Raw genomic sequence first — 26823 nt, 5'->3', positions numbered from 1 at the left:
CCCGCTCACCTTCTGCTATAGCATTTCCATGTTGCACACAACATGTGCCGTCCGCTAGTTGCTCCGCTCTGGTCCGGACCCCGCTCACATTCCTGCTGCTCCACGCTGCACACCAGATGTGACGTCTGCACCAGGCACTCCCAGAATATATACACATGAACCCCAAGTGACTGCTGATGACGTCTGCCCGGTTCATCTGTTGGTTTCCCAGTGCATCCTGGGATATCTCATACCTGCAATACCTCCAAAAACAAAGCTTAGCTAACGCTGAATAGAATCATCTCAAATGCTGCAGGTGCTGTAAGTGAGCATTGTCATAGACTTCTATGGAGCGTTGTCATAGACTTCTATGGAGCGTTGTCATAGACTTCTATGGAGCGTTGTCATAGACTTCTATGGAGCATTGTCATAGACTTCTATTGAGAGCTCTCATAGACTTCTATGGAGCGTTGTCATAGACTTCTATGGAGCGTTGTCATAGACTTTTATGGAGCGTTGTCATAGACTTCTATGGAGCGTTGCCATAGACCTCTATGGAGCGTTGTCATAAACTTCTATGGAGCGTTGTCATAAACTTCTATGAAGCATTATCATAGACTTCTATGGAGAGTTGTCATAGACTTCTATGGAGCGTTGTCATAGACTTCTATGGAGTGTTGTCATAGACTTCTATGGAGCGTTGTCATAGACTTCTATGGAGCGTTGTCATAGACTTCTATGGAGCATTGTCATAGACTTCTATTGAGAGTTCTCATAGACTTCTATGGAGCGTTGTCATAAACTTCTATGAAGCATTGTCATATAGACTTCTATGGAGAGTTGTCATAGACTTCTATGGAGCGTTGTCATAGACTTTTATGGAGCGTTGTCATAGACTTCTATGGAGCGTTGTCATAGACTTCTATGGAGCGTTGTCATAGACCTCTATGGAGCGTTGTCATAAACTTCTATGGAGCGTTGTCATAAACTTCTATGGAGCATTGTCATAGACTTCTATGGAGAGTTGTCATAGACTTCTATGGAGCGTTGTCATAAACTTCTATGGAGCATTGTCATAGACTTCTATGGAGCGTTGTCATAGACTTCTATGGAGCGTTGTCATAGACTTCTATGGAGAGTTCTCATAGACTTCTATGGAGGGTTGTCATAGACTTCTATGGAGAGTTCTCTTAGCCCTTGTACACACGGTCGGAGATTCCGACGGAATGTGTCCTATCGGACCGTTTTGTCACATAATCCGACTGTGTGTGGTATGCATCGGACTGATTCCGTCGGAATATCCATCGGACCCAATTTTCAAACTTGTTGGAAATATTTTCCGACAAACTGGTTCGATCGGACATACTCCGATCATGTGTAGAGAATTCCGATCGGACAAAGTGCCACGCATGCTCAGATCAAATTCCTACACCAAAGCTATTGGCTACTAGCCTGAACGTAGTCCCGTCGTAACGAAATTACGTCATCACATTCTGAACGATCGGATTTTCCGACAACTTGGTCAACGGTCCAACGGATTTTTGGTTGGCAGAATGTCCGACCATGTGTACAAGGGCTTAGACTTATATCGAGAGTTGTCATAGACTTCTATGGAGCGTTGTCATAGACTTCTCTGGAGCGTTGTCATAGACTTCTATGGAGCATTGTCATAGACCTCTATGGAGCATTGTCATAAACTTCTATGGAGCATTGTCATAGACTTCTATGGAGCGTTGTCATAGACTTCTCTGGAGCGTTGTCATAGACTTCTATGGAGCATTGTCATAGACCTCTATGGAGCGTTGTCATAAACTTCTATGGAGCATTGTCATAGACTTCTCTGGAGCATTGTCATAGACTTCTCTGGAGCGTTGTCATAGACTTCTCTGGAGCGTTGTCATAGACTTCTATGGAGCATTGTCATAGACTTCTATGGAGCGTTGTCATAGACTTCTATGGAGCGTTGTCATAGACTTCTATGGAGCATTGTCATAGACTTCTATGGAGCATTGTCATAGACCTCTATGGAGCGTTGTCATAAACTTCTATGGAGCATTGTCATAGACTTCTATGGAGCGTTGTCATAGACTTCTCTGGAGCGTTGTCATAGACTTCTATGGAGCATTGTCATAGACCTCTATGGAGCGTTGTCATAAACTTCTATGGAGCATTGTCATAGACTTCTCTGGAGCATTGTCATAAACTTCTATGGAGCATTGTCATAGACTTCTATGGAGCGTTGTCATAGACTTCTATGGAGCGTTGTCATAGACTTCTATGGAGCGTTGTCATAGACTTCTATGGAGCATTGTCATAGACTTCTATGGAGCGTTGTCATAGACTTCTATGGAGAGTTCTCTTAGACTTCTATGGAGAGTTGTCATAGACTTTTATGGAGCGTTGTCATAGACTTCTATGGAGCGTTGTCATAGACTTCTATGGAGCGTTGCCATAGACTTCTATGGAGCATTGTCATAGACTTCTATGGAGCGTTGTCATAGACTTCTATGGAGCGTTGTCATAGACTTCTATGGAGCGTTGTCATAGACTTCTATGGAGAGTTCTCTTAGACCTCTATGGAGCGTTGTCATAGACTTCTATGGAGCGTTGTCATAGACTTCTATGGAGCGTTGTCATAGACTTCTATGGAGAGTTCTCTTAGACCTCTATGGAGCGTTGTCATAGACTTCTATGGAGCGTTGTCATAGACTTCTATGGAGCGTTGTCATAGACTTCTATGGAGAGTTCTCTTAGACCTCTATGGAGCGTTGTCATAGACTTCTATGGAGCGTTGTCATAGACTTCTATGGAGCGTTGTCATAGACTTCTATGGAGAGTTCTCTTAGACCTCTATGGAGCGTTGTCATAGACTTCTATGGAGAGTTCTCTTAGACCTCTATGGAGCGTTGTCATAGACTTTTATGGAGCGTTGTCATAGACTTCTATGGAGCGTTGTCATAGACTTCTATGGAGAGTTCTCTTAGACCTCTATGGAGCGTTGTCATAGACTTCTATGGAGCGTTGTCATAGACTTTTATGGAGCGTTGTCATAGACTTCTATGGAGAGTTCTCATAGACTTCTATGGAGCGTTGTCATAGACTTCTATGGAGAGTTCTCTTAGACCTCTATGGAGCGTTGTCATAGACTTCTATGGAGCGTTGTCATAGACTTCTATGGAGAGTTCTCTTAGACCTCTATGGAGCGTTGTCATAGACTTCTATGGAGAGTTCTCTTAGACCTCTATGGAGCGTTGTCATAGACTTTTATGGAGCGTTGTCATAGACTTTTATGGAGCGTTGTCATAGACTTTTATGGAGCGTTGTCATAGACTTCTATGGAGAGTTCTCATAGACTTCTATGGATGCTTTGGAGACGGTTTAAGCGACACACGGGGGATCATTTGTGAAGCAAAATGTGTGACCAGGACTGCAAGATCCGCATTTTATTCTGTGACAGGAGCTTTGACTGGCATTCAGAGCACTTTAACCTCTTTCGCTCTGGAAGATTTACCCCCCTTCCTGACGAGGCCATTTTTTTGCAATACTGTACCCAAATAAAATTGATGTCCTTTTTTCCCCCACCAATAGAGCTTTCTTTTGGTGGTATTTTATGCGTTTTTTTTTTTTGCGCTATAAACAAAAAAGCGACAATTTTGAAAACAAAAAACACAATATTTTTTACGTTCTGCTATAAAACACATCCATTAAAAAAAAGTAAAAAAATAAATAAATCTAATTTCTTCATCAATTTAGGCCAATATGTACTCTGCTATATATTTTTGGTAAAAAAAAATAAAAAATTCCAATAAGTGTATATTTATTGTTTTGCACACAATTAACCACTTAACAACCGCCCTATAGCCAAATGACGGCTACAGGGCGGTTTCTTATCTCTGGGAGGCCGTCATATGACGTCCTCCCAGAATTCCGCTCTCGCGCGCCCCCTGGGGCGCTCACTCGAGAGCACCCGTGACCGCCGAGTCCACAGGACCCGGCGCATCACGGATCACGGTAAACGGCCGCTCATAGCGCCCGTTTACCACGTGATCGCTCCGTCAAATGATGGAGTGATCACTTGTAAACAAACCGGCGTCATGTTATGACGCCGGTTCCTCCCTCCCCCTCTCTGTACCGATCGGAACAGCGGAGGGGGAAGAGATCAGTGTCAGCAGCGATGTGGGCTGCATCTGCAGTGCCCACATCGCTGCTCACCGAAAAATTAACCCCTCAATTCCCTGCAAATACTCTGCATTACTCTGCAATACCCTGCCATTACTCTGTATTACTCTGCAATACCCTGCAATACCCTGCAATACTCTGCAATACCCCCCAATACTCTGCAATACCCTGCAACACTCTGCAATACCCTGCAACACTCTGCAATACCCTGCAACACTCTGCAATACCCTGCAATACCCTGCAACACTCTGCAATGGCCTGCAACACTCTGCAATAGCCTGCAACACTCTGCAATACTCTGCAATACCCTGAAATACCCTGCAACACTCTGCAATACCCTGCAACACCCTGCAATACCCTGCAATACTCTGCAATACCCTGCAACACTCTGCAATACCCTGCAATACTCTGCAATACCCTGCAATACTCTGCAATACCCTGCAACACTCTGCAATACCCTGCAACACTCTGCAACACCCGCCAACACTCTGCAATGCTCTGCAACACCCGCCAATACCCTGCAACACTCTGCAATGCTCTGCAACACTCTGCAATGCTCTGCAACACCCACCAATATACCCTGCAACACTCTGCAATGCTCTGCAACACCCGCCAATACCCTGCAACACTCTGCAATGCTCTGCAACACCCACCAATACCCTGCAACACTCTGCAATGCTCTGCAACACCCGCCAATACCGTGCAACACTGCAATGCTCTGCAACACCCTCCAATATCCTGCAATGCTCTGCAACACAATACTCTGCAACACCATACTCTGAGATACCCAGCCATACCCAGCCATAGTCGGTGATACCCTGCAATACCCAGCCATAGACACCCCCCCCCCTCCCGCTGCCCTCCGGTGCTTCTACCGACTCGCCAATACGATCAAATCCAGAATCTTTTTTTTCCAGGCTTCCCAGCTTAGAGGGAGATCTGGGGTCTTATTGACCCCATATCTCACTGTAAAGAGGACCTGTCATGCCATATTCCTATTACAAGGGATGTTTACATTCCTTGTAATAGGAATAAAAGTGATCAAAAAATGTATTTTTGGGGAAAAAAATGTCAAACTAAAATAAATAAAGTAAAATGAACAATAAAATTATTATTATTTTTTTTAAAGCGCCCCTGTCCCCATGTGCTTGCATGCAGATGCGAACGCATACGTAAGTCCCGCCCACATATGAAAACGGTGCTCAAACCACACATGTGAGGTATCGCTGCGAACGTTAGAGCGAGAGCAATAATTCTAGCCCTAGACCTCCTCTGTAACTCAAAACATATAACCAGTAAAAAAAAATTAAATTGTCGCCTATGGGGATTTTTAAATAGCGACGTTTGGCGCCATTCCACGAGCCTGTGCAATTTTGAAGAGTGACATGTTAGGTATCGATTTACTCGGCGTAACTTCATCTTTCACATTATGCAAAAATTGGGCTAACTTTACTGTGTTTTTTTGTTTTTTTTAAGCACAAAACATTTTTTTTTCCAAAAAAAAGCATTCGAAAAATTGCTGCGCAAATACCATGCGAGATAAAAAGTTGCAACGACCACCATTGTATTCTCCAGGGTGTTTGCTAAAAAAACATATATAATGTTTTGGGATTCTATGTAATTTTCTAGCAAATAAATGATGATTTTTACATGTAGGAGAGAAATGTCAGAATTGTCCTGGGTGCTCCAGAACACCTGATGGCGCTCCCTGCATGTTGGGCCTCTGTATGTGGCCACGCTGTGTAAAAGTCTCACACATGTGGTATCGCTGTACTCGGGAGTAATAGCAGAATGTGTTTTGGGGTGTAATTTGTGGTATGCATATGCTGTGTGTGAGAAATAACCTGATAATATGACAATTTTGTGAAAAAAAAAAAAAAAGTAAAATAAATCTTGATTTTGCAAAGAATTGTGGGAAAAAATGACAACTTCAAAAAACTCATCATGCCTCTTACTAAATACCTTGAAATGTCTTCTTTCCAAAAAGGGGTAATTTGGGGGGTATTTGTACTTTTCTGGCATGTTAGGGTCTCAAGAATTGAAATAGGCCGTCAGTACTTCAGGTGTGATCAATTTTCAGATATTGGCACCATAGCTTGTGGACTCTATAACTTTCACAAAGACCAAATAATATCCACCAATTTGTACTTATTTTTACCAAAGATATGTAGTAGTATAAATTTTGGACAACATTTATGAAGAAAAAATTACTAATCTGCTAAATTTTATAACAGAAACGAAGAAAAAACAGAAAATTGTTCCATACTTACCGTAATTTTCTTTTCCTGGTGCCTATCCATGGCAGCATACCTGTGACAAGCTCCGCCTTGGCTCCTCCCTCAGGACTAGTGAATATTATAAAAGAAAAGGTTAGTACAGCCCCCGCATTCTCGTTAATATAGAATACCGAGGGTGGGATTGTATGCTGCCATGGATAGGCACCAGGAAAAGAAAATTACGGTAAGTATGGAACAATTTTCTGTTTTCCTGGTGCCTCCATGGCAGCATACCTGTGACAAATAACTAGCTGAGACGGGTGGGATAATGCTTAGAGGTTTATTAAAGAATTTATTATTTAGAAGAGGCTAAGGCCGAAGTGATTGCCTGTCTGCCAAACTCCACTGAGGAGAGAGCTCCTGGGTCCACCCTGTAATGTTTCAGGAATGTGTGTTGGGATGACCAGGTTGCTGCCCGACAAATAGTTTCGATCGACACATTCGCTCTTGCCGCCCAAGAGGCAGAGACCGCTCTTGTGGAGTGCGCCCTGACCGCTGAAGGGGTCTCTAGTCCCTTTGTCCTGTACACCTTGTGGATGAGTTTGACGATCCATGAAGCGATCGTTCTGGCTGATGCCTCCTTTCCTTTACGTTTTCCCCAGGGAATTATGAACAGTCTGATGGAAGCCCGGAATGGAGCTGTGGCTTGGAGATAGCATTTCAGAGTGGAGGCGATGTCTAATTCATGAAGAGTGACAGAGTCCTGTTCAGAAAATGTTGGGAGTGCCCAGGGTTCTGACATGCTCAAGGATGAAGCGACCTTGGGAATGAACCCTCGTATTGTTCTAAGTTCCACTCTATCTGGGTAAAAAATAATATGATCCTGATCTGCTCCCAAAGCTTGGAGCTCTGACACCCGCCTGCCGGAGGTTATGGCTATCAGAAAGGCTAATTTTAAAGTTAGGTTCCAGAGTGATATTGAGTCCGAAGGGGCAAAGGGTGGATTGGCTAAGGACTCCAGGATGACCGTAAGGTCCCAAGTGGGAAAAGATTGTTTAGACGGTGGTCTGATCTTCCTGACGGCCTTAAAAAATTGGATTAACAATGGGTCCTCCGCCCATCTTCTACTGGTTGCTGCTGAGATCGCTGACACCTGTACCTTCAAAGTACTCAATGCAAGACCCAGGTCCAGGCCTGCCTGCAGGAACTCAAGAATTTGAGATGACGAAGGGGAACCTGGATCACAGTTTCTATCAAGCATGAAGGTCTTGAAGTTGTTCCATACTTTATCATATATGTTGTTTGTGGATGGTTTTCTTGCCTTGAGCAGGGTTGCGATCACCTTGTCGGAGCACCCTAGGGATTGGAACCTTTCCCTTTCAGTTGCCAGATGTGAAGGTCCAGCCTGCGGGGATCTGGGTGGGTGTGACATCCTTGCGACAGGAGGAGGGGTACTATTGGAACTTTGACTGGAGGACTGGTGCTCAGATCCATTGCCGTAGGGAACCAAGGCCTTCTTGGCCAGTATGGCAGAACCGCTATCACCGTCGATGTCTCCCTCACGAGTCTTGACAGGAACCTCGGTATGAGGGGCCGTGGGGGAAAAGCGTAGGCCCGATCGCATGCCCACGGGGCTGATAGGGCATCTGTTGCCTCCGCCTGGGGGTGCGGAAATCTCGAGATAAACCTTGGAAGTTTGGTGTTGGATGCTGTCGCAAAGAGATCTAGCTCGAGGGGCCCCCACTGGATCATTATCCAGTTGAAGATTTCCGGGTGTAAGGACCACTCGTTGGTGTCTGCGAACCTGCGGGAAAGGCTGTCTGCCCTTGAGTTGAGATGGCCGGGCAGATAGACTGCCCTCAGGTCCTTCAGATTCCTTTCGGCCCAGAGGAATATGGGCTCCACCTCGTTCAGGAGGGATCTGCTGCGCGTTCCTCCTTGACGGTGCACATAAGATACCGCGGCCCTGTTGTCCATCCTGAGGAGAACTGGTTTGCCCGAAATCTCGAACTCCAGGGCTAGCAGTGCAAGATAGGCCGCTCTGAGCTCCAGGACATTGGACACCACGCCTGCTGCATTGAAGGACCATCTCCCTTGTACTGAGGTCTTGTTGGAATGTGCTCCCCAACCAGCTGCGCTGGCATCGGTAGTAATTATGATCCAGTCGACATGCCCTAGCGGGCGAGACTTCAGAAGCGACTGTCTCTTCATCCACCAATGTAGACTCCTGAGCATCCGGGTTGTCAGGTGTATGGGTTGGGATAGATATCGTTTGTTCCACATTCTTAAGAACTCCAGCTGAAAATGTCTCAAATGCCAGTGGGCCCAGGGGACCATAGGGATGCATGATGACATCCGACCTATCAGGCTCAAACAATTTGAGGCTGTCAGGTGGGATCTCGAGCTCACCTTCTTCATCTGTTGGATAATGGAAGATACCTTCTGAGGTGGGAGAGACACTGATCCTTTCATTGTATTGAACAGGGCTCCCAGATAGACCATCTCTTGGGTCGGAGAGAGAAGACTTTTCTCGTAGTTTATCTTCCAACCGAAATCCACTAGTGTTGTTAACAGGATATCCCTGTGTTCTAATAACTGGGTTGGGTTCTTCGCCAGGAGTAGAAGGTCGTCCAGATAGTGATACACCCGGAGCCCCAATTCTCTCAGAGGTGCTATGATGGCAATCAGGGTTTTTGTAAAGACTCAGGGTGACGTGCAGAGGCCAAACGGAAGGCTCCGAAATTGGAGATGTACTTGCCCCACCGCAAATCTCAGGTATTTCTGGAACGTAGGGAGTATAGGTATGTGTAAGTAGGCGTCTTGCAGGTCTATTGACAACATCCAATCCCCTGGTTGGACTACGCGAATGATCGTCTGAAGAGACTCCATCTTGAACTTTTCCAGAAAAATGTAGCGATTTAGCCTCTTTAGGTCTATCACAGGTCTCCACCCTCCGTTTCTTTTGGGGACTAGAAACAGGGTGGAATAGAAACCTGAAAATCTCTCGGATGGAGGCACTGGAACTACTGCCCGTTGTTCCTGTAGGGAAAGAAGAAATCGCTTCAGAGCTTCCGCCTTTTGAGGAGATCTTGACACCCTTGTCGGAGAAAAATAGTCCTTGGGGGGTTGGTTTAGGAAGGACCAGGAATGACCGTGTTTGACTGTTGCAACTACCCAGGGATCCCTGCATTTTTGTTCCCAAATCTTTGAGAACTGTTTCAACCTGGCCCCCACAGGGATCACTTGGGCTGGCCTGGCGTCAAAAAGATTTTGATGGCTCCTGTGGGGTAGGTACCGGCCTCTGCCTCCTGGACTTGAGAAACGTAGACTGTGTGCTCTTCCAGTTGTGCCTGAAGCCTTTCCCTTGTCTTGATTGTCGGTAGTCCCTATTTTTGGAATATTGGAACCTTGGTGCAGAGGATCTGAAACGTCTAGATCGCCTGTCTTGAGGAAGTAGGCCTGACTTTCCGCCGGTGACCCGAGAGATGGCTTTGTCGAGTTTTTCCCCGAACAAGGCTTTACCGTCAAAAGGTATCTTGCACCAATTTTGCTTCGAGGCAACGTCCGCTGCCCATGGTTTTAGCCACAGTGCCCTTTTGGCCATTACTGTGTGAAGCATTGCCCTTGCGGAGCAACGAATGGAATCGATGGCGGCTTCTCCAATGAAGTCGGCTGAGAGCTTCAGCTCATCCAATGCCCTTATTATCTCTTCTTTAGGGATATCCTGTTGGATTGCCGACTCTATATTATCTGTCCAGACGCGTAGTGCGTTGGACACTGATGTCAGAGCTATTGCAGGTTTACAGGCATATCCTGCCATCTGATAGGCCTTCTTAAGGTCAAGGTCCATCCTTCTATCCAGAGGGTCCTTGAAGGAGGTTGAATCATCTAGGGGTAAAGTGACGTTCTTGGCCAGCCTTACCACTGCGGCATCTACCACCGGCGGGCCGTCCAGCATTTTGGAATCTGCCTCGGAGAGAGGGTATAATTTTCCCAATCGATTGGTGGAAAGTCTTTTGTCTGTCCTCCCCCATTCTTCCTCGATCACCTCCCTGATTTCCTCCATAAGAGGGAAGAAGGAGATCTGGCGCTTAAGGAAGGGGAAGTATGATTTGGACTTCCTGACCTCCACGTTGGAATCCTCCCAACCGATTGCTTGTTTAACGGCCTGCACATAGGGCTGGACCATGGCAAAGGCAAAGCCAGAGGCATCTGTGTCATCTGAGGAATCCTCTGAAATGGCCATTTCGTCCTTATGCTTAGAGGAGGAGGGAGGGAACAGACGACCACTTCCACTGGTGGATGGACCAGGAATGGAGGCCTCAGCCATCAGCTCCTGAGGAGGAGATGCCGGTTGTTGTGTCGGCCTTATAGCGACCAATTCCGTAAGGGAGTCTTTTACTGCCTTTTTAAGGAGATCTGCCACCTGTAGGCTCTCAGACTCTCTGTCTGCTGCATAGTCTCTAAGGCAATCTCGACAAATTAGTTTGTCCGGAAGTGGGGAGCCTCCGCAGGCCTGACATCTGGTAGGTCTAGGTCTCGGGGAGCGCGAATGACGGCGCCTCTTAGCTGAAGCTTTCCTGCCGCTTCTGTAATGCCCATGTCTGGGTGACCTGTCTCTGCTGTGACAGGAATCATCATCGTCATCTCCATATCGCCTTGAGGTCTTCTTAGACGTCTTCTGGCGTACAGGACTGAAATACAAAAGTATCGTCCTTAGTGCACTCTTTTTTTTTTTTTTTTTTTTTTAAACTTACCTGGGCGTAGGTCCTTACCTTGGAAGTAGAGTAGGATCTTGAGCGGGCGGCGAAAGGCTCATGTTTAGGCGGCTTAGCAGAGGTAACGGCTAGGAAAGAGTCAGAGGAAAAGGCGTCAACCCGTCGTGCGCTGATTCACGGAAAAGAAGGGAATTTGCCTACAAAAGTGACGATTCCCACCCCCCGTTACTGTGTGTTGTGTTTTGTGTTTTTTTTTTTTTTTTTTTTTTTTAAATCCATTTTTTATATATATATTTTTTTTTTTTTTTGGAGGCTCCGATTTAAATAATTTAATATATTAATAAATTAATTCTTTTTAAGTGAAAAAGAGACATTCCATCAGAGCTATACCAATATATTCGGATGATCACATGTACAAAAACAAATGCATTTAAAACATGCCTTACCTTAACAGGGGTGGGAATAGCCTGGAACTCTAAAGTGTAATTCTCTTGTTGACCACAGGCATTTCACTTGTGCTGCTGGGGAAATAAATAGGAGGAGGGGAAGTGATGTCGTGCTAAAGCTCCTCCTCTGACACTCTGAGGGCAAAAAGAACCATTTGCCCTCAAAACAGATGGCCGCCGAAGCTTCCGACGCTACCGCACACGCACCGAACGTCAAAACTGACCGTCGAAACATACAACCCGCTGGCGCATGCGCAGACGACGGCGGGAACGCTAGACTATTATAAAATGACACAGACTCGCCGCGCGCGGCCCCTAGTGAGTCTGGGAGTGACAAACAGGAAGGACAGATGAGACTGGAGGGAAAAAACAAACCTCAGGGACAGAGCAAAGCTGCTACCTCTGCTGCCATAGACTGGAGCCTGAATGCCCATACTGCAGGTAAAGCTCTTACTTAAGAGACAAACTGCTTGTCCCAAAAGATCCTACAGAAGGGACTTCCAACCTTATAAGCGCATTTAGCTGCCCAAGAGAAGGAACTGCGTCCGGGAGAGGCTTGAACCCGGACGGACGCTGCCGAATGCAGAAGGTAAGGACGCCGACCAGGATTCACTGCCATGAGGTATGAGGAAAAAAAGGAGAATGCGGGGGCTGTACTAACCTTTTCTTTTATAATATTCACTAGTCCTGAGGGAGGAGCCAAGGCGGAGCTTGTCACAGGTATGCTGCCATGGAGGCACCAGGAAATTCATTTTTTTACAGAAATTTCTGTATTTTTTCTTTTATAGCACAAAAAATAAAAAACCCAGCAGTGATTAAATACCACCAAAAGAAAGCTCCATTTGTGTGAAAAAAAGGACAAAAATTTCATATAGGTCCAGTGTTGCATGACTGAGTAATTGTCATTCAAAATGTGAGGGCACCGAAAGCTGAAAATTGGTCTGGTTATTAAGGGTGTTTAAGTGCCCAGTGGTCAAGTGGTTAAAAATACTATGGGATATATTTAGTCATTTTTATTTATTTAGTTTTTTTTTACTAGTAATGACTTATAGCAGGACTACGATATTGTGGCGGACATATGGACACTAACTGACACTTTTTGTGGACCAGTGGCACTAATACAGTGATCAGTGCTAAAAAAATGCACTGTCACTGTACTAATCACACTGGCAGGGAAGGGGTTAGCATTATGGGCGATCAAAGGGTTAAATGTGTCCCTAGGGAGTGCTTGCTAACTGTGTGGGGGAGGTGCTCTGACTGTGGGAAGGCAGAGATCCGTGTTCCTGCTTAGCAGAAACACAGGATCTCCATCTTCCCCTCTGACAGAATATCAATCTGCCTTGTTTACATAGATAGACCACCGTTCTGCATCTCTCCAGAAGGATAACGGGTGGCTGACGGACATCGCGTCCACACGGACCCGCTGATTGGCTCCCCCTCTGTCCAATCAGCTTGGGTCTCCAGTGGCGCGCACACAGCCCCCTAGAGGCTATTGCACGAAATTATGTACAGGTAAGTGATTTTGCGCAATAGAGCCCCTTTGCCACAGTATAAGTACGTAACGCCGGCGGGAAGGGGTTAAAAAAGCATTTCTGAAGTGTATTTTCCCTGCTTGTAACATCCACCCATGTCTCCAGGCTTTATTTAGCTGAGAAATCACTTTGAAATACATGCCCCCCCAGCTGCTGCCATCTTGAGTAAGGGCAGATGATTCATGTAGTAGATGTGCACTGCTGAAAAATGTGTTCGTTTTTGTTTCATTCATTTTAAATTTTTTTTGTTTTTTGAGTCATTCGTTATGATTGCATTTTGTAAATTCAAAAATTTGTAAATTTGAAAATTTGTACAATAAAAAATTTGTAAATTCGTAAATTTGTCAATTTGAAAATTTTAAATTTGTAAATTCAAAAATTCATAAATTCTAAAATTTGTAAATTCAAAAATTCGAAAATTTGTCCAATTTTAAATTCAAAAATGTGTCCAATTTTAAATTCAAAAATTTGTACATTTTTAAACTCAAAAATTTGTAAATGCGAAAATGTGTAAATTCAAACATTTGTAAATTTTTAAATAAAAAAATGTGTAAATTCGAAAATTTGTACATTTGTAAATGCAAAAATTCGTAAATTCAAACATTTGTAAATATTTAAATAAAAAAATTTGTAAATTCGAAAATTCAAACATTTGTAAATTCAAACATTTGTAAATTCAAACATTTGTAAATTCAAAAATTTGTAAATTTGAAAATTTGTACATTAAAAAATTCGTAAATTTGTAAATTCGAAAATTAGTCAATTCAAAAATTATAAAATTTGTAAATTCGAAAATTTGTAAATTTGAAAATTTGTAAATTTGAAAATTTATAAATTTTTTAATTAAAAAATTTGTACATTTTTAAATAAAAAAATTTGTAAATTTGTAAATTCAGAAATTTGTAAATGCGACAATTTGTACATTTTTCAATAAAAAATGAGTAAATTCGAAAATTTGTAAATTTGAAAATTCGAAAGAATACCTAACTAACTAACTAATAATTACTAACTATTAAATTATAGGTATTGGAATTTCCTTTCAAATTTGGCTGTTAATGAATGTAACGAATACAAACTTATATGAAGCTACAAATGATCCGAAATAATGAATGCCGCATCTTAACAAATGGAACGGAACTAATTAATAATAATAATAATTAATAATAATTAATAATAATAATAATAAAAAGTTTTTATTATTATTATTGTTATGTTCCATTCCTTTAGATACGGCATTCGTTATTTCAGATAATTAGTAAATTTGGATAAATTCATATTTGTTACATTCACTAACAGCCAAATTTGAAATTTTTCAATTAAAATACCGTATTTATTAGGGGAAAATCGCGGGTGCGTGTTATACGCCGATACTCCACGATTTTTGAGCCTCTGGGCGGCTTTTGGCCGTTCTCGGCTGCTTTCGGCGGCTTTCTGCCGCCTTTGGCCCTTCTTGGCGAGAATGGCCAAGAGCGGCCGAAAGCTGAGGAGAAGGGCCGAAGGCGGCCGTAAGTCGCCGAGAAGGGCCGAGGGGGGGGGGCCAAGAACTACTGGGCGCCGCCGTGATACACAGGACATCTCGGCGGCACCATTTTTAAAAATAAATCCTGAAAATAACACTGACAAGGGGACAATGATGGACAAGGCTGCATTACAAGGCTGCAAATGACACTGACAAGGCTTCAGATGGACACTGATAAGGCTGCATTGATGGGCATTTAAATGTAAGTTTTTTTTCCTTAAACTTCCCTCCTAAAAGTTTTTTTCCTTAAAATTTCCTTAAAATTCCTGCCGATAAATACGGTACTTATAATTGAATTGTTAGTAATAATTAAGTAATTATTATTATCAGATTTTTTAATTTTTTTTTTTTTTTTTTTTGGATTTTTGAATTCTAAATTTCCAGAAAAATTAGTTGATTGTGTTTTTCACTAAATTCATTATAAAAACGAATTTGTAACTAAAATAGTTGCACGTATCTATCATGTACCATTTACTTCCTGGAGTCCATCTTCCCCTAGCTCAGGCCTGCAGGCAGGAAGGGTGTGCTTATCTGAGAAAGCCCCTCCTCCCATGGAGACTCCTGGGATTTATGACATCATTGTGGCCTAGGCTAGAAACCAGGAAGTAACTGTAGAAATGATAAAAAAAAAAAAAAAAAAAAACAAGTAAATATCATCTATCTTCCTATTTATTTAGTAATGTTAGCGGCATAAGGTTTAAATATTGTTCGTGTTGATTGAGAGAGTGAAGTTCCTCAAAAAGTAAAGCTGTCATTGGCTGACAGTCAACTTGTAAAGTAACTTAAATTGGCCGGCATTTTTTTGGAAGATTGTCCGTCAGCAGCGGGAGGTTTGGCAGTGCCGGCGGTCAGACGTGACTCAGAGCCGGTGACTCGGAGCCTACAGACCGAATTCCTATATATTCCTAATGAATCATATAGTGGGCGAGAAATTACACGGCGGCCCTCCGCCTCTAATAACAGCGCCAAGGCCACAAATCTGCACCCCGCCTGCCAGCACAGCCATGAGCTCCACTTACCAACATCTGGCAGTCGTTACTGGGCCAGGTTTCCGCTCGCTAATGGTCGCAAGAGCGGTCAGCGGGCACTGACTTCGTGCCGGTCACAACCGGTCCAGCTGTGGATGGAACAGGACGAGGCGTCATGGACAATCTGTTTGATCACTATGGAGAAAAATGTATCCATACATCTATTATTACACCCTAGTAGATATTTGAAAAAAAAAAAAAAAAAAACCTAATAAAAACATAAAATAAAATTGAAAAAATGTCAAACGTAAATAAAATAAATAATATAATAAAAAAACTAAAATAAAATAAAAAAATAATACAAATACAATGAAAAACACTACAAATAAGATAAAATAATAAAAAAAAAACTTCAAACAAAATAAATAATACTAAAATAAAAAAAAATAAAAAATAGTAAACTAAAATAAATAATAAAATGAGAAAAAAAATACTAAAATAAAATAAATAATAAAATAAAATAATACTAAAATAAAAAAAATAAAAAAATAGTAAACTAAAATAAATAATAAAATGAGAAAAAAAATTTGTAAACTAAAATAAATAATAAAATGAGAAAAAAAAATACTAAAATAAAATAAATAATAAAACAAAATAATACTAAAATAAAAAATAGTAAACTAAAATGAATAATAAAATGAAAAAAAATAGTAAACTAAAATAAATAATACAATTAAAAAAGAAAAAATACTACAAATAAAATAAATAATAAAATAAAATAATACTAAAATAAGATAAATAAGATAAATAATAAAATAAAAATAAATACTAAACTAAAATAAAATAAATAAAATGAAAAAATACTACAAATAAAATAAATAATAAAATAAAAAAAATCTAAAAAAAAAATAAGAAAGTAATAAAAGTCAATAAAATAAAATCAATAATTAGAAAAGACTAAAAGTAAATAAAATAAGTAATAAAACAAAAAATACTAAAAGAAAATGAAATAAATAATAAAATAAAAAATACTAAAATAAAGTAAACGCAGTCACATGACACCGGGGAGGGAAAATGGCTTATTGGGCCCAATTTGGACATTTTCACTTAGGGGGTGTACTCACTTTTGTTGCCAGCGGTTTAGACATTAATGGCTGTGTGTTGAGTTATTTTGAGGGGACAGAAAATTTACACTGTTATACAAGCTGTACACTCACTACTTTACATTGTAGACAAGTGTCATTTCTTCAGTGTTGTCACATGAAAAGATAGAAGAAAAGATTTACAAAAATGTGAGGGGTGTACTCACTTTTGTGAAATACTGTGTATATATATATATATATATATATACACCCACATTATATTGTAATGGCTGTGACACCTGCCTTTAGACGCACATGAGCTTTAATGGCATCCCAGTCTTAGTCCATAGGGTTCAATATTGAGTTGGCTCCGCCCTTTGCAGCTATAACAGCTTCAACTCTTCTGGGAAGAGTCCACAAGGTTTAGGAGGGTGTCTGTGTCTATGGCCCCAGTTCACAGCAGTGCAGTCAACAAAAGTAGAACGTGTTGCATTTTTTCCTGTATGGAATCCGTCTGGAATGTGGCAAAATGCATAAAAAAATGTAAACGCACAGGAAAAAAAAAAAAGTAAAGAGTAAAATTGGAATGCATCCAAAACGCATAAAATGCATAAAAAAATTGTGCATGCAGAAATACATTGCGGGACGCAGAATTTGTGGTGTAAACCAGCCTTGGAGGTACGAATGCCCCAGGAGCGGAGTGCCCCTTTAAGGCTGAATATTTAAACCTCTCCACTCACATGTGGGAATAATAAACATCCAATCACGGAAAACGTTTTCCTTGTCGCGGTTCTTCATGAAATGTTATGTAACAATTTATAAATATCCGTCTTCCTCCCTCCGCCCCCCCATATCGCCGCGGCCTTCATCTTATCTTCATATCGCTTCCCAGAATCCTCTTCTTCTTCCCGCACAACGCTCTGCTCTCCCTTTATGGAAAGTAAAAGCTTTTCCCACTGCCCCCCCCCCCCACCCCCCAGACCCGTCCTATCGGTCACAGAGGCTGTAGCGGTGCTCATTAACCTCTAACCCCCGGGGAGATTTTCAGCCGCGATACCAAATATTTTCTCAGGCTCACAAAAGGAGTTTTCCATAATCAGATAATTCGTTCCATCGAATTTATTGTTCCGTTCTTCTATTTATTTATATTTTTGTTTGTTTGTTTATGTGTTTTTGTTCTTCTTATGATTCTTTGGAATTTATACTTTACCATCCCCCGACTCTCCATGTCCTTTAAAGGGAAATTTTTTAGTCTTTATAAAGATTGTTAAATATAAATGTGAGCGCGATTGGTGCAATGCCGTCCATCTAACACAAGGGGGCAGGCTTTAAAGTGGAAGTTCACCTTTTTCAGCCCCCCCCCCCCCCCGGTCCCCACTGAACTTACCTCCATGGGTGATCAACCAGGCGGGACAGGACCAATCAGGGCTTCAGGGACGGATCAGAGCAATTTTTATTGGTCACATACGAGCATTATGTGTTAGCAAACCCCACCCCCCCCCCCAAAAAAAATTGAGCACCAATCTGCGTGCCTTCCTCCTAAGCGTAAATTCCCCCTCCTCCCGATAAAAATCCAACCCCCCCCTCCCTGGTGAAATCCCCGCTCCCAGAATAAATATTTGCCCCTCATCCCCCAAATCCTCCCAGCACAAATGCCCCATCCCAAAAAATAAAAATAAAATCACCCCTTCTAGCACAAATCCTCTACCCAGCAAATTTCCCCTCTGAGTACACATCTCCCCCTCCACTCCAACCCCCCCCCCCCCCAGCACAAATTATCCCCCCCAATCCCCCCCTTCTAGAACACATGCTCCACCCCCCACTCCAACCCCCCTCCAGCTCCAATTCCCAACCCCCCAATCCCCCTTCCTAGAACACATCCTCTACCCCTCAAATTGCCCCTCTGAGTATACATCCTCTCCCCCCCCCCACTTCAACCCCCCAGCACAAATTCTCCCCCCAATCCCCCCTTCTAGAACACATCCTCCACCCTCCACTACAAATCTCCCCCCTTCCAGCTCCAATTCCCACCCCCCATCCTCCCTCCTAACATAAGACCTCGACCCCTCAAATGTCCCCTCTGAGTACACATTCTCCCCCAATCCCCCCTTCTAGCACAAATTCCCCTACCCCCAAATTTCCCCTCTAAGTACACATCGCCCCTTCCTAGAACAAAACCTCTTCCTCTCAAATTTCCCCTCTGAGTACACATCCCCCCCCCCACTCCAAATTCCCCCAGCACAAATTCTCCCCCCAATCTCCCCTCCTTGCACAAATCTTCTACCCCTCAAATTTCCCCTCTGATTATACAGTACATACCCCCCCCCCTCAAATTTCCTCTCCTAAGTAAACATCCCCCTCCTAGCACAAATCCTCTTCCTCTCAAATGTCCTCTCAGAGTACACATCCCCCCCCCATCCCAAATGCATCCAGCACAAATTCTCCCCCCCCCATCTCCCTTCCTGGCAAAAATCTTCTACCCCTCAAATTTACCACCTGAGTACACACCCTTCCCTCCATGTCCACTCCTAATCCCCCCAACACAAATTCTGCCCCCAATCCCCCCTTCTAGCACAAATTCCCCCACCCCCAAATTTCCCCTCTAAGTATACACCCCCCTTCCTAGCACAAATCCTCTTCCTCTCAAATTTCCCCTCTGAGTACACATTCTCCCCCCCTCCCCACTCCAAATGCCCCCAGCACAAATTCTCCCCCCAATCTCCCCTCCTTGCACAAATCTTCTACCCCTCAAATTTCCCCTCTGATTTTACAGTACATATCCCCCCCTCAAATTTCCCCTCTAAGTACACATCCCCCTCCTAGCACAAATCCTCTTCCTCTCAAATGTCCTCTCCGAGTACACATTTCCCCCCCCCCACACCCAAATCCATCCAGCACAAATCCCCCCCCCCCCTATCTCCCCTCCTGGAAAAAATCTTCTACCCCTCAAATTTCCCTCCTGAGTACACATCCTTCCCCCCACGTCCACTCCTAATCCCCCCAACACAAATTCTGCCCCCAATCCCCCCTTCTAGCACAAATTTCCCCACCCCCAAATTTCCCCTCTAAGTACACATCCCCCTTCCTAGCACAAATCCTCTTCCTCTCAAATTTCCCCTCTGAGTACACATTCCCCCCCCCCCCCCCCACTCCAAATGCCCCCAGCACAAATTCTCCCTCCAATCTCCTCTCCTTGCACAAATCTTCTACCCCTCCAATTCCCCCTCTGATTATACAGTACATATCCCCCCCCCCTCAAATTTCCTCTCTAAGTACACATCCCCCTCCTAGCACAAATTCTCCCCCCTCATCTTCCCTCCTGGCACAAATCTTCTACCCCTCAAATTTCCCCTCTGATTTTACAGTACATATCCCCCTCAAATTTCCCCTCTAAGTACACATCCCCCTCCTAGCACAAATCCTCTTCCTCTCAAATGTCCTCTCCGAGTACACATTCATCCCCCCCATCCAAATCCCTCCAGCACAAATTCCTTCCCCCCCATCTCCCATCCTGGCAAAAATCTTCTACCCCTCAAATTTCCTCCCTGAGTACACACCCTTCCCCCCACGTCCACTCCTAATCCCCCCAAAACAAATTCTGCCCCCAATCTCCCCTTTTAGCACAAATTCCCCCACCCGCAAATTTCCCCTCTAAGTACACATCCCCCCTTCCTAGCACAAATCCTCTTCCTCTCAAATTTCTCCTCTGAGTACACATTCTCCCCCCCTCCCCACTCCAAATGCCCCCAGCACAAATTCTCCCCCCAATCTCCCCTCCTTGCACAAATCTTCTACCCCTTCAAATTTCCCCTCTGATTATACAGTACATATCCCCCTCAAATTTCCTCTCTAAGTACACATCCCCCTCCTAGCACAAATTCTCCCCCCTCATCTTCCCTCCTGGCACAAATCTTCTACCCCTCAAATTTCCCCTCTGATTTTACAGTACATATCCCCCCCTCAAATGTCCTCTCCGAATACACATCCCCCCATCCAAATGCCCCCAGCACAAATTCCCCCCCCCCCCCATCTCCCCTCTTGGCAAAAATCTTCTACCCCTCAAATTTCCCCCCTGAGTACACACCCTTCCCCCCACGTCCACTCTAATCCCCCCAACACAAATTCTGCCCCCAATCCCCCCTTCTAGCACAAATTCCCCCACCCTCAAATTTCCTCTCTGAGTACACATCCTCCATCCCCCACTCCAAATTTCCCTCCCCTCCAGCTCCAATTCCCCCCCCCATCCTCCCTCCTAGCACAAGTCCTCTACCTCTCAAATTTCCCTCTGAGTACACATTCTCTGCCCCACTCCAACCCCCCCAGCACAAATTCTCCCCCAACCCCCCTTCTAGAACACATCCTCCATCCCCCACTCCAAATCTCCCCCCTCCAGCTCCAATTCCCACACCCCCAATCCTCCCTCCTTGCACAAGTCCTCTACCTCTCAAATTTCCCCTCTGAGTACACATTCTCCCCCCTCACTCCAACCCCCCCAGCACAAATTCTCCCCCCAATCCCCCCTTCTAGAACACATCCTCCACCCCCCCACTCCAAACCCCCCCTCCAGCTCCAATTCCCACCCCCCCCCCCATCCTCCCTCCTAACACAAGACCTCTACCCCTCAAATTTCCCCTCTAAGTACACATCCCCCCGTCCTAGCACAAATCCTCTTGCTCCCAAATTTCCCCTCTGAGTACACATTCTCTCCCCCCCACTCCAAATCCCCCAGCACAAACTCTCCCCCCAATCTCCCCTCCTTGCACATATCTTCTACCCCTCAAATTTCCCCTCTGAGTATACAGTACATACCCCCCCCCCTCAAATTTCCCCTCTAAGTACACATCCCCCTCCTAGCACAAATCCTCTTCCTCCCAAATTTCCTCTCCGAGTACACATTCTCCTCCCCCACTCCAAATGCCCCCAGCACAAATCCCCCCCCCCCCATCTCCCCTCTTGGCAAAAATCTTCTACCCCTCAAATTTCCCCCCTGAGTACACACCCTTCCCCCCACGTCCACTCCTAATCCCCCAACACAAATTCTGCCCCCAATCCCCCCTTCTAGCACAAATTCCCCCACCCTCAAATTTTCCCTCTAAGTACATGATATCCCCCTTCCTAGCACAAATCCTCTTCCTCTCAAATTTCCCCTCTGAATACACATATCCTCCCCCACCACAAATTCTCCCCCCAGTCTCCCCTCCTAGCACAAATCTTCTACCTCTCAAATTTCCCCTCCAGTTACACATTTTCTCCCCATCCCCCCCTCCAAATCCCCCCAGCACAAATTTCCCCCAATCCCTCCTCCTAGCACAAATCCTCTACCCCTTAAATTTCCCCTCTGAGTACACAGCAGCCGCCACTGGTTGGAATTCATGGAGGCTTGGCGAGTGCTTGTGACATTCGTCCAGCGAATTCCTAAAATAAATCCATATGGGGGGGAGATTTACTAAAACTGGTGCACACATAATTTGGTGCAGTTGTGAAGAGTAAGCACACTAAAACCTAGAAGCTGATTGGTTAGCTGCACCAGATTCTGTGGGCACCATTTTTAACTAATCTCCCCCCTATGTGTCTGACTTTACAGAATGGGCTTCCTAAAATTACTAATTGGGCTTCTCTCTAGGCAGGGATGCTAATTGCATTATCTGCTATAAAATAATGTTTTTTTTTTGTTTGTTTTTTCAAAATTGTCGCTTTTTTTTGTTACAGTGCAAAAAATAAAAACCCGCAGAGGTGATCAAATACCACCAAACGAAAGCTCTATTTGTGAGAAAAAAAGGACGTACATTTTATTAGATTAAATGAATGCAGTGCCGTATCGCAAAATATTGGCCTGGTAATGGGGGGGGGGGGGGGGGGGGGGGGGGATCTTCCTGAGCTGAAATGGTTAATAAATAAAATGAATAAAATAAGAAACTTTAAGAATTTAAGAATTTAGTGTCAAGGGTTTTAATATAGATTCATGAAAAGAAATCATTCATTCAAAAATTTCCCTTTGGGATTAATAAAGTTTTCTGATTTTGTGTATTGATATTTAACCCCTGAGCGTTTATTGATCCTAATCAATGATATTTGATAGTTGATCAGTGCTATTGATTGTCCACAGCCGGGGGTCCCGACATTATCCGGCATTCCTCAGGGGAGATCATCAGAGAGGAGCACACAGGAGGGTTCTGGATGGTCAGCGCCACACTGATTTTTAGGATTTTTCTTTTTCAAAGTTAGTCCTGGAACACAGCATCACTTGACTCTGGTCCTTTGTGGTTCATCCCCCTGACACAATCATCCATTCCCCCGGTACAATGGGTCATTGAGGGTCCTGACATGACGTTCCTTGCACTAAGAGGACGGTGGCCCCCGGGTGACAATAATCAATTGTCTTCTCTTGTTGTGTCCCCAGATCTGGTCACCTCCAGTCCGACACACGTCCGTTCCTGGCAGGGGATGCTGTGAGAAGCCAGAGGGGTCCACAAATATCGCCTTTATTTTATTTTTTTCTTCTGAGCGAAAAGGTAACAATTTATCATTATTATTTTTAAATTGTATAATTATTATTTTTAATATTATAATTATTATTGTTGTTTGTGTTACTAGAAAATCAGAGCCGTACCGGGGGCAGGAATGATTGTGTGTGTGTGGGGGGAGGGGGAAGGGTTAGGGTGATTCAGCATTTTTGTGCAGCAATGTAGAGGTAGGTGGGCAGTCAGCAGTAAATGGTTTCAAACATGTTTAGGACAGAGATCTATATTCAAAAAAGTAAAAAAAAAAAAAAAAGTAAAAATTAAATATATATACAGGCATACCCCACTTTTAAGTACACAATGGGGCTTATTTTACTAAAGCTGAAAAGTGGAAAATCAGGCTCACCTCTCTTATTGAAACCAATGAGCTTCTAACCCCAGCTTGTCCAATTAAGCTTTGGTAATAAAACCTGGAAGCTCATTGGTTTCTATGCAGAAGGGAGCCTGATTTTGCACTTTCCAGCTTTAGTAAATAAACCCCATTGTGTACTTAAAAGTGGGGCATGGCTGTATATATATATATATATATATATATATATACATACACATACCGTGTGTATATTTGTGTATATACATAATTCTAGACTGTAAGCTCTAACAAGCAGGATCCTCTGATCCCTCCTGTATTGATTTGTATTGTTACTGTTTGCCCTCATATTGTAAAGCGCTTCACAAACTGTTGGTGCAATATAAACCCTGTATAATAATAATATTATAATATAATGTGTGTGTGTATATATATATATATATATATATATATATATGAAAAAATGTAAATAAAATAATAATAATAATAAATGTTAATAATCATGTATATATATATATATATATATATATAATTATTTATTATTATTATTATTATCATTAATACATTTTCATATATATATATATATATATATATATATATATATATATATATACACAAAGTATATATATATAAATAGAAGAAAATGTAAATAAAATAATAATAAATGATAAATGTTAATAATTATATATATATATATATATATATATATATATATATATATATATATATATATACACACACACACACACACACACACAAAGTATATATATATATATATATATATAAATGGAAGAAAAATGTAAATAAAATAATAATAAATGATAAATGTTAATAATTATATAATAATGAATTAATTTTCATATATATATATATATATATATATATATATATATATATATATATATATATATATATATATTTATTTATTTTCTTAATTATTATTAATAATGTATGTTAATGCTGTGAAAAATCAGATTTTTCATTTCTTTTTTTGCATACTTGTCACACTTAAATGACTCAGATCATCAAACAAAATGTATTATTACACAAAGATAATCTGAGTAAATACAAAATGCAGTTATTAAATGCTGGTGTCATTTATTAAGGCAAAAAAGCTGTCCAAACCTGCCTGGCTTTATGCAAAAAAAGTAATTGCCCCCTAAACCTAATAACTGGTTGTGCCACCCTTGGCGGCAACAACTGCAATGAAGCGTTTGCGATAACTGGCAATGAGTCTTTCACATGGCTGTGGAGCAATTTTGGCCCACTCTTCTTTGCAGAATTGTTTTAATTCAACCACATTGGGGGGGGGGGGTTTCCAGCATGAACGGCCTGTGTAAGGTCATGATAGAACATCTCAATTGGATTTAAGTCCGGGCTTTGACTAGGACACTCCAAAACCTAAATTTTGCTTTGTTTGAACCATTTGGAGGTGGACTTGCGGTTGTGTTTCAGATCATTGTCCTCTTGCAAGTGCACTTGAGCTTTGAGGTCACAAACTGATGGCCGGATGTTCTCCTTCAGGATTTTCTGGTAGAGCTCAGAATTCATGGTTCCATCAATTATGGTAGGTCATCCAGGTCCTGAAGCTGTAAAGCATCTCCAGACCATCACACTACCACCACCATGTCTGACTGTTGGTTTGATGTTCTTGTTATGAAATGCTGTATTCGTTTTATGCCAGATGTAACGGGGCGCACACCTTCCAAAAAGTTACATTTTTGTCTCACAGAATATTTGCCTAAAAGTCTTGGGGATAATCGAGATGTTTTTTGGTAAATGTGAGATGAGCCTTTTTGTTCTTTTTTGGCCAGCAGTGACTTTGGCCTCAGAAATCTCCCATGGACGCCATTTTTGCCCAGTCTCTTTCTTATTGTTGGATCATGAACACCGATCTTACCCGAGGCAAGTGAGGCCGGAAGTTCTTTAGATGTTGTTCTGGGTTCTTTTATGACCTCCTGGATGAGTCGTCGTCATGCTCTTGGAGTAATTTTTGGAGGCCGGCCACTCCCTGGGAAGGTTCACCACTCTTCCAAGTTATCTCCATTTGTGGATAATGGTGGTTCACTGGAGGTCCGAAGCCTTAGAAGCTTTGAAACCCTTCCTAGACCGATACATGTACATAACTTTGTTTCTAATCTGTTCTTGAATTTTTTAGATTGAGACATGATGTGTGTTTTTTTTTTTGTGATCTGTTAGCGTGCTTCACTTTGCCAGACAGCTTCTATTTATGTGATTTCTTGATTCAACAGGTCTGGCAGTAATCAGGCCTGGGTGCGGCAAGTGAAATTTAACTCAGCTTTCCAGAAAATTGTGGTTAATCACAGTTCATTCATGCTTGAGCATGGGAGGGGCAATTACTTTTTTCACATAGGGCCAGGCAGGTTTGAACAGCTTTTTTCCCTTAATAAATGAAAACAATTATATAAAAACTGCATCTTGGATTCACTCGGGTTATCTTTGTGTAAAATTAAAATTGCTTTGGTGATCTGAATCATTTAAGTGTGAGAAATATGCATAAAAAATAAAAATAAAAAAATCAGGAAGGGGGCAAATACTTTTTCACACAACTGTATACAGGCATACCCCACTTTTAAGTACACAATGGGGGTTTATTTACTAAAGCTGGAAAGTGCAAAATCAGGCTCCCTTCTACATAGAATCCAATGAGCTTCTAACCCCAGCTTGTTCAATTAAGCTTTGGTAATAAAACCTGGAAGTTCATTGGATTCTATGTAGAAGTGAACCTGATTTTGCACTTTACAGCTTTAGTAAATAAACCCCATTGTGTACTTATAAGTGGGGTATGCCTGTATGCACTATATTACCAAAAGTACTGGGACGCCTGCCTTTACACGCACATGAACTTTAATGCCAGTCTTAGTCTGTAGGGTTCAATATTGAGTTGGCCCACCTTTTCCAGCTATAACAGCTTCAACTCTTCTGGGAAGGCCGTCCACAAGGTTTAGGAGTGTGTCTATGGGAGTGTTTGACCATTCTTCCAGAAGCGCATTTGTGAGGTCAGGCACTGATGTTGGATGAGAAGGCCTGGCTCACAGTCTCTGCTTTAATTCGTCCCAAAGGTGTTCTATTGGGTTGAGGTCAGGACTCTGTGCAAGCCAGTCAAGTTCCTCCATCCCAAACTCGCTCATCCAAATTCTAACTCTAACGCTAACATTTAACGCTAGCCCTTAACCCTAACCCTAACACTTTGGACATATAAAGGTTCCTGCACTACTCTGATGTGTCTTTCATGTGACTTATGTGCCAGAGAGTGTAAAGTAACATCAAAGACGCATCAAAGTAGCACTCCATGAGAATAGAACTTTCATACTTTCTGTGACTGACCCAATGAG

General features: G+C 42.6%; 1 protein-coding gene across 2 annotated transcripts in view; it reads left to right on the top strand.

Annotated features, from left to right (window-relative positions):
* GJC2 (gap junction protein gamma 2) overlaps nt 1-26823 on the top strand; it is a 149373-nt gene that overhangs the window by 13093 nt on the left and 109457 nt on the right. For both annotated transcript variants that reach the window (XM_077490637.1, XM_077490638.1), the window contains exon 2: nt 23040-23151. The gene's annotated coding sequence lies outside the window, so the exon portion shown is untranslated. The remainder of the gene's footprint in view (nt 1-23039; nt 23152-26823) is intronic.

Source organism: Lithobates pipiens, unplaced genomic scaffold (genome assembly GCF_037356315.1).
Source record: "Lithobates pipiens isolate NorthernLeopardFrog02 unplaced genomic scaffold, aLitPip1_a1.2 Scaffold_19, whole genome shotgun sequence".
In the NCBI taxonomy this organism is placed as follows: domain Eukaryota; kingdom Metazoa; phylum Chordata; class Amphibia; order Anura; family Ranidae; genus Lithobates; species Lithobates pipiens.
Note: the sequence above shows the minus strand (reverse complement) of the source record. Positions and strands in the feature narration are given on the sequence as shown.